Source organism: Anas acuta, chromosome 2 (assembly GCF_963932015.1).
Source record: "Anas acuta chromosome 2, bAnaAcu1.1, whole genome shotgun sequence".
NCBI lineage: Eukaryota > Metazoa > Chordata > Aves > Anseriformes > Anatidae > Anas > Anas acuta.
In genome coordinates, this window is record NC_088980.1 from 70,754,974 (window position 1) to 70,766,576 (window position 11,603).

The 11,603-nt window shown below is 42.7% G+C and overlaps 1 long non-coding RNA gene across 1 annotated transcript; it reads right to left on the reverse strand.

The window, feature by feature from the left end:
* Positions 1 to 1,132: 1,132 nt before the first annotated feature.
* LOC137851734 (uncharacterized) lies at positions 1,133 to 2,985 on the reverse strand. Its single transcript, XR_011093408.1, has 3 exons — positions 2,787 to 2,985; positions 2,499 to 2,583; positions 1,133 to 2,248 (listed from the first exon to the last, which is right to left on the reverse strand). It is a non-coding gene; the product is annotated as an uncharacterized lncRNA (long non-coding RNA).
* Between the last annotated feature and the right edge of the window lie 8,618 nt (positions 2,986 to 11,603).

Genomic DNA, 11,603 nt, shown 5'->3' on the forward strand with positions numbered 1-11,603 from the left:
GCTCTGCACTGAAGCAGGTGAGTTTCCTGCATCAGCCACACCTCATTCCTCTGCCCTTGGTTAAAGGTGTTCTCTGCAGCATTCCCTCCCAGGCTCTGGATGACAGCCTCTCTCTGTGCTGCAGCTCCTCAGAGATCAGCCAGTCTCTTGCCCCTCCTAAGGGCAGGGAAAATGGGCTGCTTTACTTATGAGGGTGATAGGAATGGAGGGCAGCTTCAGCCTCCCTGTATTCCTCCTCCGTGTAACCACAGAGCAGAAGGAGGACTCTAAATTCTTCAAGATTTCATGGGGGAGCTCTGGGTCTCAAATATTTCCCCATGCAGGTAAAAAGAGAACACGCAACTAGAGTGTGTGATATAATTCACCCTGTTAATGTCATTTATTCTGAGCATAGTACTCTTCCATTTCTCTTTTAACCTTCTTCCTGTCCCTCCCTCTGCCACCTATAAACCACACAGGCAAACTATTTCAGAAGTTTGGCTTTGTCTTTTCATTTAGTGTGTGCCAGAGCTGAAAATGTGTCATCTCCCAACATTTCATTGCCTCAAATACTGTTGCAAAATGACTGAAGCCACAACTGAAATCAAACAATCCAAGCAAGGTATCAGGGGGCTATTTTCAGGGTGTTTTTGTTTTTGTTTTTCAGTTTTGAATGAGCCAAGGGAATTTGTCACAAAATATGCTGCAATGGGGATTTTTGATTTGCTTAAAAGTGGCACCGCAGTATCCAAACCAACAAGAAGGGTTGCTGTGAGGGACATCTTGAATTGGGTGGACCACTGCTCAAAAGAGAGTTAAAATTATTAGCAAAATATGGTTTTGAAAGCATATCATTTTCAGTAGTGCTTTCTCCCAGCTCTCTGTTTTCTTCCACTGTAAGGCATAACGAGAAATAAATACCCTAAAACACAGGCCCATCTGCATCTTCAAAAAAGTAACTAATGTGAAAAAACAGTAACCCCAGCTCTTTTTTTTTTTTTTTTTTTTTTGTGTGTGTGTGTGTGTGTGTTGTTTAAAGCCCTACATAAATCAAGAGGAGGCCCACAAAGGGAAGACTGTTTGGTTTCAGGGACTGGTCTTGATTTTCTGCTTAGGATAATCAAGATCAGGAATCCATCTCTAATTAAAGGCAAACAAAAAATATGCAGGATTTTCACATACATTCTTTTCATACTCATAGTTTAACGTGTTATGTATACAGTATTCTTTTCCTTTAATTTGACTTTCTCAAATTATGTGCAGACAGCTTCAGCTGCAGGGAAGGTGGGAGTATTTAGGATATTCAGAATTTAACTGTTTCACTCCTACTACAGAAAGACCTGTTTCAGAGGTATTCATTAGAAACGTGGTCTCTATTTTCAAGAGAAAACCTCAGTGACTCTGGTTTTGTTGTTTGTTTTTAGTATTTTTTTTTAGTGAGTAGATCCTAGTGACAGTGTTGGTCTGGCTTCTTTGAAGAAAGACATGCTTTCAGTTTTAGCAAACACAGTGCTTTTTCCTTGTCTGCTTCTGTTGTAGTTCTGGTTCTCTTTCCAGTGATTTTCCATGGAAATGTCATTCAAGGGAATGAAATTTAAGCAGGATGTGGGTTTTGTCACTTTGATGGTGATGTAGTTTCCCACATGTAAGTTTTTCATTAAGAAATTAATATTGGCAGATTGGGTATTACAGTAAACTGAACACGCTCGAGTATGTGGTGGGACCACATCGTTCTGCATGGCGATGTTCAAGTTCTCCTCTCTCCTTGCGCAGTGAAGTCTGGGGTTGATTTACATAAACTCTTAGATTTCTAGCAGCAGCACCCCATAAGTTGAACTATTCCTCATGCTTTTGGCTCCCTTTCTGAGACATATTGCTGACACTTCCATCACTGAGTCAGTATAGCCCCATCAATCAATGTCTGATGTATAGTTTTTAATAGAGGAAAAGGTTTCTGATGATAGATGTGGTTGCATTTAATTCTGTAGCAACAAGATGGATGAACAATAAAATTTGGCTGCAATAGTTCTACTCTGAGATCCTCTTCACCTAACACCTGGAGAACCCTTACTCACACAGCTTGACTTTGCCCATTAAATGTGCCTTTCATCATTAAAGCTCTCTCTGTATGTTGAACTGGATGCTGAGGGCCAGCACAGCCTACCCTGAGGCCAGTTGTCCAGAGTGGTTTAAATCTTAACCTCTTAAGAAAGCAATGCTCTGGGTAATTTCCAGTCCAGGTAAAAAGTCAACATCTCCAGCAAAGCAGCTTCCTCAGGGAAAGAAAAAAGGCGTTAAGAACAAATTTTACTGATAGTAAGAACGAATGTCTTCCTTCCCTGATGTAAGAATAATAATCACTGCAGCATTTTTTGGTAATGACTATTTATTTCTGTGAGCTCTTGGTGCAGTAGTTATAGGCATTCTGTAAATCATTTATATTGGTGTAGGTATTTGGGGGGTATGTATTTTTTACAAGTTTATTAAAAAAAAAAAAAAAAGAATCATGCACTGCTCACCTGGTTAGTCACCAGTGTATCCTCAGTTCTGCTTTTTTCCTTCTCTTCTGTTCGTATGGGCTTCACCATTTACTCATCTGAAAAACTGCACGGTAAGAGAAGGCTGAAAATGGAGAGCCAGGAGCTAAAACTAAAATAATTCATAAGGACATCACTGCAGGGGGAAATCTGTGAAATAAAATAAGCTGCCTGTTCTTCCTGCAATACTGGGCAATTGCGCCTCCTCCCCCAGACCCAGTTCCTTTTGCTGTCTGCCTGTTCCCAGCCCTGCAGCCGTGTGGCACACACCTGGTTGTACTCAGCTTTGCTGGGCTGCTGTGACTCACTCACCAGGGTCTGCCCCATAGTGCTGAGCCCGCTGCTACTCCTCCTCTCATCTTTTCACCCTCTCGCCTGCTTCCACCCAGGCACCAGGGGCTCCCTGCAGGCTTTGCTTAGAGGCCTGGTGGGGAACAGGGCTGCTTTCAGCTGAGCGCTGGTGCTGTTCTGCTCCTTGCGGGCCGGGCTGGGTGGATGGTTTACCTTTTTGCAGAGCAGGTCACTGGAATTGCAGTGGCATGAGGACCACGTCTTGAGCAACCCACGGCTTCTCCTGCTGGGCAGGGCTGTTCTCACCCTCCATCCAAAGCCCCCACCCCAGGGGTTTCGGGCTAAGGGAGGCCACTGAATGTGCCACTGGCTTTGGTGAGAGTAAATGCCAGTTGTGTTTGGCTTTTCAGAGGCATGTTTTATAGCTTGTGGGTTTGACCGTAATATTCAGGAATATGAAATTAAATTGGAAGCAGGTAGAATTGAGCCTCTGAAGGATTTTTACGTCTTAAAACTGACTCTAAGCAAGTATCTGGTTTACGTACTTGGAGAGAAAACGCCCTCTAACTATTAAAGTTTTTACATATCAGGAATCCTATTAATATCTCACTCTTTTTACAGATTTACTATAGTGGAAAAAGTTAATCTAAAAATATGTAAGAATCCTTTTCTACTGTAACTTTAAAATTGGCAATGAACAACCACAGCAACTTTGAAGTAGCTATTTTGTGTTTTGATATTGTGGCAGCTTTTCTCTATCAGCTGAAGATTATTTTTATATTGTCTTTTTCCTGTTTTCAAATACTGTAGAATACTGTGAACAGACCAGATTTTTCTGCTTCTGTATTATGAGAAATATTCTCTCATTTGAAGAATAATTTTAAAAAGAGACCTCATGTTTATCATATCACCTTCCTTTTCCAGATTCTTTTCTGTATTTTCTTTCCCTCTTCCCTTCTCTTGTAGTTTTTGACTCTGAGAATGGTTTCTGAGCTTCTTAAAACCACTTGTTCCATGATTTTTTCCTGTTTTCCAAACAATCATCAGTAGTTTCCTAGGAACTTTGCTGTTCCAGTGCCGCCGCTGTGTTAATTGCAGAGTTTGGGAATTTCAGTTTGATGTGTACCTATCTGCAGCCCCTTAGTGTGAGGTTGGCCATATTCTCTTTCCACAACACTCTCACGTGTCCGTACTGCCTCTTGTTTAAGCCGGACGATTTGCTTACACAACTGGGATCACAATTTAGTCTTGAGTAGCTAAACGCTTCATGAAATCAGTCAAAGTCTGCTGACTATTTCCGAATAAGAAAGAGGTAGTTACGCATGAGGACTATACTCCTGAGGACAGGCAGATTTGTTTTTTCGGACATGAGGGCATGCAGGATGTGCATTGTCCTGAGTATCTCCATCCTCTGACCTGCATAAGTGTGAGAGGGAAAGAAATGTTCGTGGCGTTTGCAAACTCTGTAAAGTTTCAGTCTGTTGATAAAGTAAAGAAAAAGTAAAGGCGAACTGCATGCAATTTCGAGTCATCTGCTAACTGGCTATAAATCTACAGCAGCCAATTTATCACTTCCACCAAGGCTGCAGCAATTTCAACAGGCAAGGGAATGCATCTGCTTGTCCCTGTAGCAGAGCCTATTAGGCAGGTTAAAAGCTATACAGAGATCAGCAGCATCAGGCTGCAGCCCAAGAGGCAAATCCCACATGCTGGGGGACAAATGGGAGCGGTGCCCATGTGTGAGGCACCCGCCCGTGCTACGCAGGAGGCTCCTGCTGTGGAAAGGTTTTTACTGGGGTGCTGTACCTAGTGCTGGGTGCTGCTCTTTGAGATGCTTAAGGACTAAGGAGGGAAAATCCAAGACCACTCGTGAGGATGATGAGGGATCCTGACGTTTCTCACAAGGAAGGGCTGAATGAAATGGGGTTTTTCATCTCAAAGGTGGGAAGGCTGAGGAGGAGGTACAATAACTGAGCTCACATACGTGACCACTTCATGTCCGCAGCAGGTAGAGCAAAATATGGCGAGGTGCAGCAAGGAAGCTTCAGGAAAAATTTTCTCATGACAAGCATATGGACATACTGGGTAAGCAGATTTCATCACCTCAAGTCCTTGCAGCTGCACTAAATAACCATGGGTCAGGAACAGTCTAGGTATTCCCTGCATTTCTTAGGTGATCTTCTGAGACTGTTAACAGCCTTGAGATTTCTGTCAGGAGACAATCTAAGTTCATCCTTTCCTGTATCTGAAAAACATAGAAAGTTGGGTTGTCTTTTTTTTTTTTTTTTCCCAGAAAAAACTTGCAGTGAAATATTAGGGTGTATTCCACATAGTGGGTCAGGTTGATGGTTGGACTTGATGATCTTGAAGGTCTTTTCCAACCTAGAAGATTCTGTGATTCTATAATGCAACGCGATGGCCTAAAAACTGTGGTATCTCTTTAAGCACCTAGTCCTGCTGTAATTTGTTAACTGGGCAATGCTGTTTTTATATGACATTCTAAATTTCAGAAGAATTTTATACGTTTCTTATCTAAAGATACACAATCACAAATTTTTAGCAACATCTCCAGAAAGGCTTGGAGCAGAGACAGACGATCCTAGTAAGAAGAAATGTGTCTCTAGGTGTAGGTGTAGCTATTCAGGACATGACAGTCCTGAGACAGCTTGTGAGGTCAGTCACTTTGCCTCCACCAACCTATCTGAAATAATGAAGCACTTACAGAGAGCTCTTGACATGCAAGTCTGAATATTTATAGTCCCTCGTGCTTTTCTAACCGTTTCAATTCAGACTTGCGCTTTTATTTTTCAAGGCAAAAGAGCACACATACTTCAAATTTACAAGGATGCAATAATAAAGATGACTCGTACCTCTCTGATAAACATGGGGTGCAAGCGTGCCGGGTTAGGAGCCCTGGGGTATTTGGAGAGCACTGCTGTACTAAACTGCAGGGGCCTCACTGCAGGCTGATAACTCAGGGTGCCAGGTCAGTGGTGAGATATCTTCTTTAAGTGCTAGCCAGAATTTGTTGGCAGGCAGTAGGGAAGTGGATAGAGGACTCGAAGGTCAGATGTTTTTCCAAGTTTGTCACAAGCATGCATTAAGGAACAGCACTGTGGGGGTGGACAGGGCTGAGACGCTAGATTTAAGCAGGAGACTGGTGCCTGATACCAGCATCTTTGCAGACAGGAGTGTGGATAAAAGGGCACAAAACCACGATGCTGTTTTTCTTCAGGCTTCTGAAATAATGAAATAACTGTGGAGCTGCCCATAATATATCAGTGTTAACCCTGCTCTGTTCAGTACAGAAACTGTGATGGCACATGGTTTCAGAAGTTTCAAGGTGTGTCTGCAAAATGTCATGTAGGTTCCTGGTGGTGCCGCTGCAAGCAGGACAGATTTTAACTGCCTGGGCAGAGGGACATAAATACTCTAAATGTTCTACAAAACCAGACCAGTGGGCCATCTCATCCAGCGCACTTTCTCTTCAGCAGCACAAATGACTGTAGCTGCTACGTAGTGAGACTATGCAAACTTAGTCGCTTCCTCTGGTTCATTCCCCCCTTTCATTGCCCTCGACCCACCCCTGTTGCATTCAGGATGTTAAAGGGTCCATTCATCCTGTTCTTTTTCTGTTTATGGACCTACCACCCACAAATTTGTGTGATCCTTTCTGAATCCAATGACGCTGTGTATCTCCACAATTTCCTGGGGCAGCAATTTCCACAAAATGTGCAAGAGGTATAGTGAGACTTTTCGTGAGAGGGACCCCAGAGCCTGCCTTTCTGATTTTCTTTCTAGAAAGTTTTGGTTCCTGCACTTTGGTCACACCAAAATAATAGCTTGGACACATGGACCAGGGGTGCAGTTTTCCCTCTGCCCCTTAATTTGCACATATTTGTAGCTTTTCTGCTGGCTCCTGGTGCAGTCCCATCTCTGTGGCAGGAGAGGCTGCTGGTGGAGCAGTCACTGAGGCTTCCTGTGGCTCTCTCAGGTCCTCCTTGCAGACGGATTTAAGCACATGGAGGTTTCTGCTGGTAAAAGGTGAGTACAGCCCAAGGCTTCCAGTGATTTCCAGGTAGCCCTTAGATGGTGACAGGCTGACTTCATCCATCAAAATGTGAAGTTGGTCTTTCTTCCCCTTGGTATGTGTTGACTCAGAAATGCACCCTGCAGCCATTTAGGCATGCTGAATTTTGTACTGTGGGAGTGAAAGAAAAGGAAAAAGCCTTTTACCTTGTTAACTGAGCAAACTGTATTTTCTATGGCTGGCAGTACTACGCCTTTTTCATGACATTTTTGCAATACCCTTCTGACTCTAACTACACTGTAAACTACGGCCAGAGCTGCGTTTTCAAAGCTCACACCTGGAGCTTCTAAACAATTCCTTTATTGAATTTGGGAGTGGTGGTGGTAGCTCACCAGGTACTGCTGCAGCCAGAAAAGGGGTTTGGTCTAGAAGGAAACAGAAAAAAACTTGCATTTGGGTGTTTTATCGTAGTTGGTTTGTTGTTGTTTTGTTTGTTGTTTTGTTTTGTTTTCTCTGCAATGGATTTGATTTGATTGATCTGAAGATGTTTGTACCTGGGTTTGGGAGAGGCAGGCTCTTCTTTTTTTTTTTTTTTTTCCTTTTTGCAAATCATTGTCAGCTGTGTAGTTTCCACGAAGCAGTGGTCAAGAAAGACAAAAATACGTATATTAGAATGGTTAGAAGGTTGGTCTCTTGATTTTTTATTATTATTTAAAAATTATCCTTGAACTTTCGTTATGGATTTATGCTTTTTCTCTGTAGACAAAAAACCTCTCAGGGGCCTGGAGGGTTACAGAAGCTGAGATGAAACATCTTGATTCCTTCAGGTGCAGTAACGTATATTTGGGGAATTTTTTAAAGTATTTCTTTAAGTTTTTATGTATTCAGAGGCACACACACACCTTTAAACTGATATATAAAATTTCTAAAGAGTATGTGTTTGTCTGCCGTACGTGGTACAGCCATTCTTATGCATGTAAACAAAACCACATTTTGTTTAACATACTTGTTGATAACTGCCTAAGGCTGAACGGCTAAAATCCTGATTTGCTGCACCTCTGAAAGTGACCACTGGGCTGGAAGGGCTGCCCTTGCAGATCACAGCCTTGCTTCGTCTCGTCTCGGTGGAAATGGTTTGCAGCGTGAGTCATGTCTTCAGACACGCTCCCTACCGCTCCCCCTGTCCGCCACATCCTTCTCCCAGCCTTCGCAAATGCCTGTCCCTAAATGCAACGGGGAGGGATCCCGTGCTGAGGATAAGTGCACAGCTCCACCTATTTCCTTTCCACCTTTTTGTTTTACTCCATTTCTGCTCTTCAGGACTGTTTAAGCATAAGATGCATTGTACTGCACATTCGGCAATTCATCCAACCCTGCCTTAAAAGTTAAGGTATTCAGAAGCAAACTTAATGCTTTCTTTTGCTCATGTTCCTACCAGACAAGTCCACGTAAGATGCAGCAAGTCTGAATTGTTGCCATATTGAATAATTTTAATAACTTATTCGAGACAATCTGCTTTTTCTGCTTCTTAAATTCTTCAAACTTATGAGGAGTGTCGGAGAAAAGAAGGAAGTGTGCGATATCTGTTGCACTGCTTATTTATGGGCTCATTTTTTTTTTTATTTTTATTTTTATTTTTATTTTTATTTTTATTTTTATTTTTATTTTTATTTTTATTTTTATTTTTATTTTTACTTGCTCTCTCCTAGTTCCTTGCTGAAATAGCAGAAACATCTGTCTCCTTTCATTGAGGAGAATCATTTATGAGTCCCAGATTTACCAACAGTATCAGTTACATCCAGCAAACCTCACTCTTGGTCTTATTAATTACTTTCCATCTGCTTTTCCCTCAGGCATCTTGGTTAGCAGAAAAATGCTGACAATCAACAGTAATGGCTTCTTAAGTTAGTTATTTATTGTCAAGCCTTTTGCAGATACAGTTTCAATAAATACCTCCTCCTCCCCCCCCCCCCCCCGCCTTTTTAAAGAAAGAATTATCTTTGAATTGTACCTAGTTGAAAAATAAAAATGTAATAATTCCAGGGGTTGATTTTCTTTTTAGCTGAAAGAAGCCTCATTTGGATGCTGTATTTTTGTTCTTGACTCGAGGAGAAGTGGAGCTCCAGAAACTGCTGTTGGAAGCAGTTACTGTGGGCAGAAGGAGCTGGTCCTACTAGGGCTTGGGGGTTTTGCTCATCTTTGTGCGTTGTTGTCAAAGTGAACGTTTATATTCTTCTTTTCCCATGACTTTTCCCTCTTTTGGCTAGGTTGCTCCCTTGGTCCCCTACTGGGAAAGCAGCATTGAACTTGCAGTGCTGAAAAGATGATTAATGATAGGCAAAACTGTACACAACATGCAATTTATTCGGGGGGAGGGGGGTGGGAGGGCGGGGAGGAGGGTGCAGTGAAATTCCACATTGGAGAATTCTGGGCAAATGGTGTGTGAAATTGTTGACAAATTGCCCTCATTAAGCTCACTAAATGAATGCTTTCATGAAAACATTGGCTTGATATCACCATGTACATTGTAACTTCTAGTTGAAATTACACGTGGTGCTATTCTTATCTTTTAAACCCTTGTAGCAGCTTTAATGTCCCGATAAAGCCAGCCGCTGTAGCTGTCTTCACTGCTTGCTACATGAGATGTGAGGAAAATTGCCGAGCATGACTTCCATGAGTGGCTCTGAATTATTCATTAATTTATTCGTTATAATGAACCATTCTTAGCCCAGCCGCCAGAGTTCATAAATGCCAAGAAATGGATTTAGAAACGCCTTAAGTTCCTCAGCCTTTAACTTGATCCCTATCAATGAAAGGGGTAGTTAAAGGATGACAGTCACAGAAGCCTCCATTTTAGAAAACGCAACTTTGGATACTGTTAAGCCTTGCTGGTGGCAGCAAACATTCAGAGGAAAAAAAAAAAAAAGTCTTAAAAATGATGGTGTTTGATGACCCCGTACATTCACTGGCATTCAGGTAAGGCCAGTGTGCGCTACAGACTTGCCCTACCAAGTTAATTTTGGCCATCAGCCCAGATGTGCCCTGCTGGGCAAATACTGAGGTGCGAAGCCATCACTGGGGGAATTGCACAGACTGCTGAGACCTTCCAAGATGCAGGTGAGGCCATGGGCTAGTGTCAAGGCTTGTGCCACATGCAGTATGTGTCTGCTACCAGGTTTTATCATAGTAAGAGGGAAAGTGTCTAGGCAAAAGGAAGATTGTAGCTACTACATCTTGCAGCTCCCTTTTCCTGAAAAATAATGGCAACCTGAGGGCACGGGAGGACAGGCCGGGGTTGTTGAGGGATGGAGGGAGATACCAGTGTGAGCTGTTTACCTTTGATTAAGCTGTTGCTTGAGTTGCTGCAATGGAGTAAGACATGATGCTCAACCCTCATTAAAAGGTGATCCATACAAAGAAATGTTGAAAAATCACCGTCCTGAATGAAATGTATACCATACAGAAAGTGACTTGAGTAGGGTTGTCTTTGCGTTGAAAACTGTTGGCAATTTTGAACAGAAACCATAGGATAGGAAGAAAAATGTGGCATGAACATATTGTCAACCACTGATCCACCTGGGGTATAAACAGATGTAGGTGGTGCTTCTTGGAGCTTTTACTGCAAGGAGACCCTGGATGGAAAAACTGTCATACAGGAAGAAGAGGAGAAGCCTGCCATGTAAACAAGAGAACAGGAGGCTGTCTTTCCCTCAGCTTTCTCCTGTGTCACACAGCCTGACTTCTCAGCTCAAGCTCTTGGAGGGCTCCAGTTATCACCTTCCCTCCCATTATGGCTAGATAAGCGTGGGTGCAAGAGCAACTGGAAACTTTGGGGGAGATTTTCCTTTTCTAAATTGGAATTCCAGTATGGGGGAGAGTGGGCATGATTGAATTACTTTGACCTCCAGTGTACTGAGCTGTGCTAGAAAGCTGCATGAGCAGCTCCAGGCAGGGAAGGGTTCCTGTGGGTGCTCTATAGTTGGCCTCAGGCAAAGCCTGGGTTGACCTTAGGGTACTTTTGTGGGCTTTTAAGCTCCCTTTGCTGATTTTAAAGCAAAATACCTCATGGAATGGGCATATGATCCTGTTCAACAGTGACACTGAGGATATGAATATAGCTATGGTAAGCAGTTGTGACAAGCAGTTGGTAACATGTACATTTGTCTACATTTTAGTTCAGATAAGTTAAAAAAGAAAAAAGCACCACTTAGATCTGTCAAACTGTCATACAGTGGATTATTTGTTTTATTTTCTTACTTGGAGATGAGTGTGAATACATCTTCCCTACTGCCACGAACTATGCAGTCCAGTTCCCCAAATCACGGAGAATCTCAGGTGAGCTCCATCACCCCGTTAGCATGCCTTGCTGAATGTGATCGTCTCCCTTGCTGTAAAAACATATATATTCTGGGGCTGTGATGCGCTGAGGCTAGAGCCTGGATGAAAGGTGCTTCTGGGATTTGAACCTGACTTCTCCTGTTTACTAGGCAGGAACTTGAACCCACTAAGCTATTCTTGCAAACAGCTGTACAGACCGTGTCCTCGCTGATCACCCTCCTGTCCAGGTGAGTCTGGAGTGACCTCTCCGCTGGTGAATGGTGTCACCAACTGTAAAGTATATTGGCTCTGAAGTGGGTTTTTGAGTCCTTTAGAGAGGCGGTATATGCATTGTTCTCAGCTCTGAGCATCCCATTACCTCATAAATGGAGTACATAAACCGTGTATCTCATTTTATGTGGGACAGGATTTAAGGCTGGTCATATCAA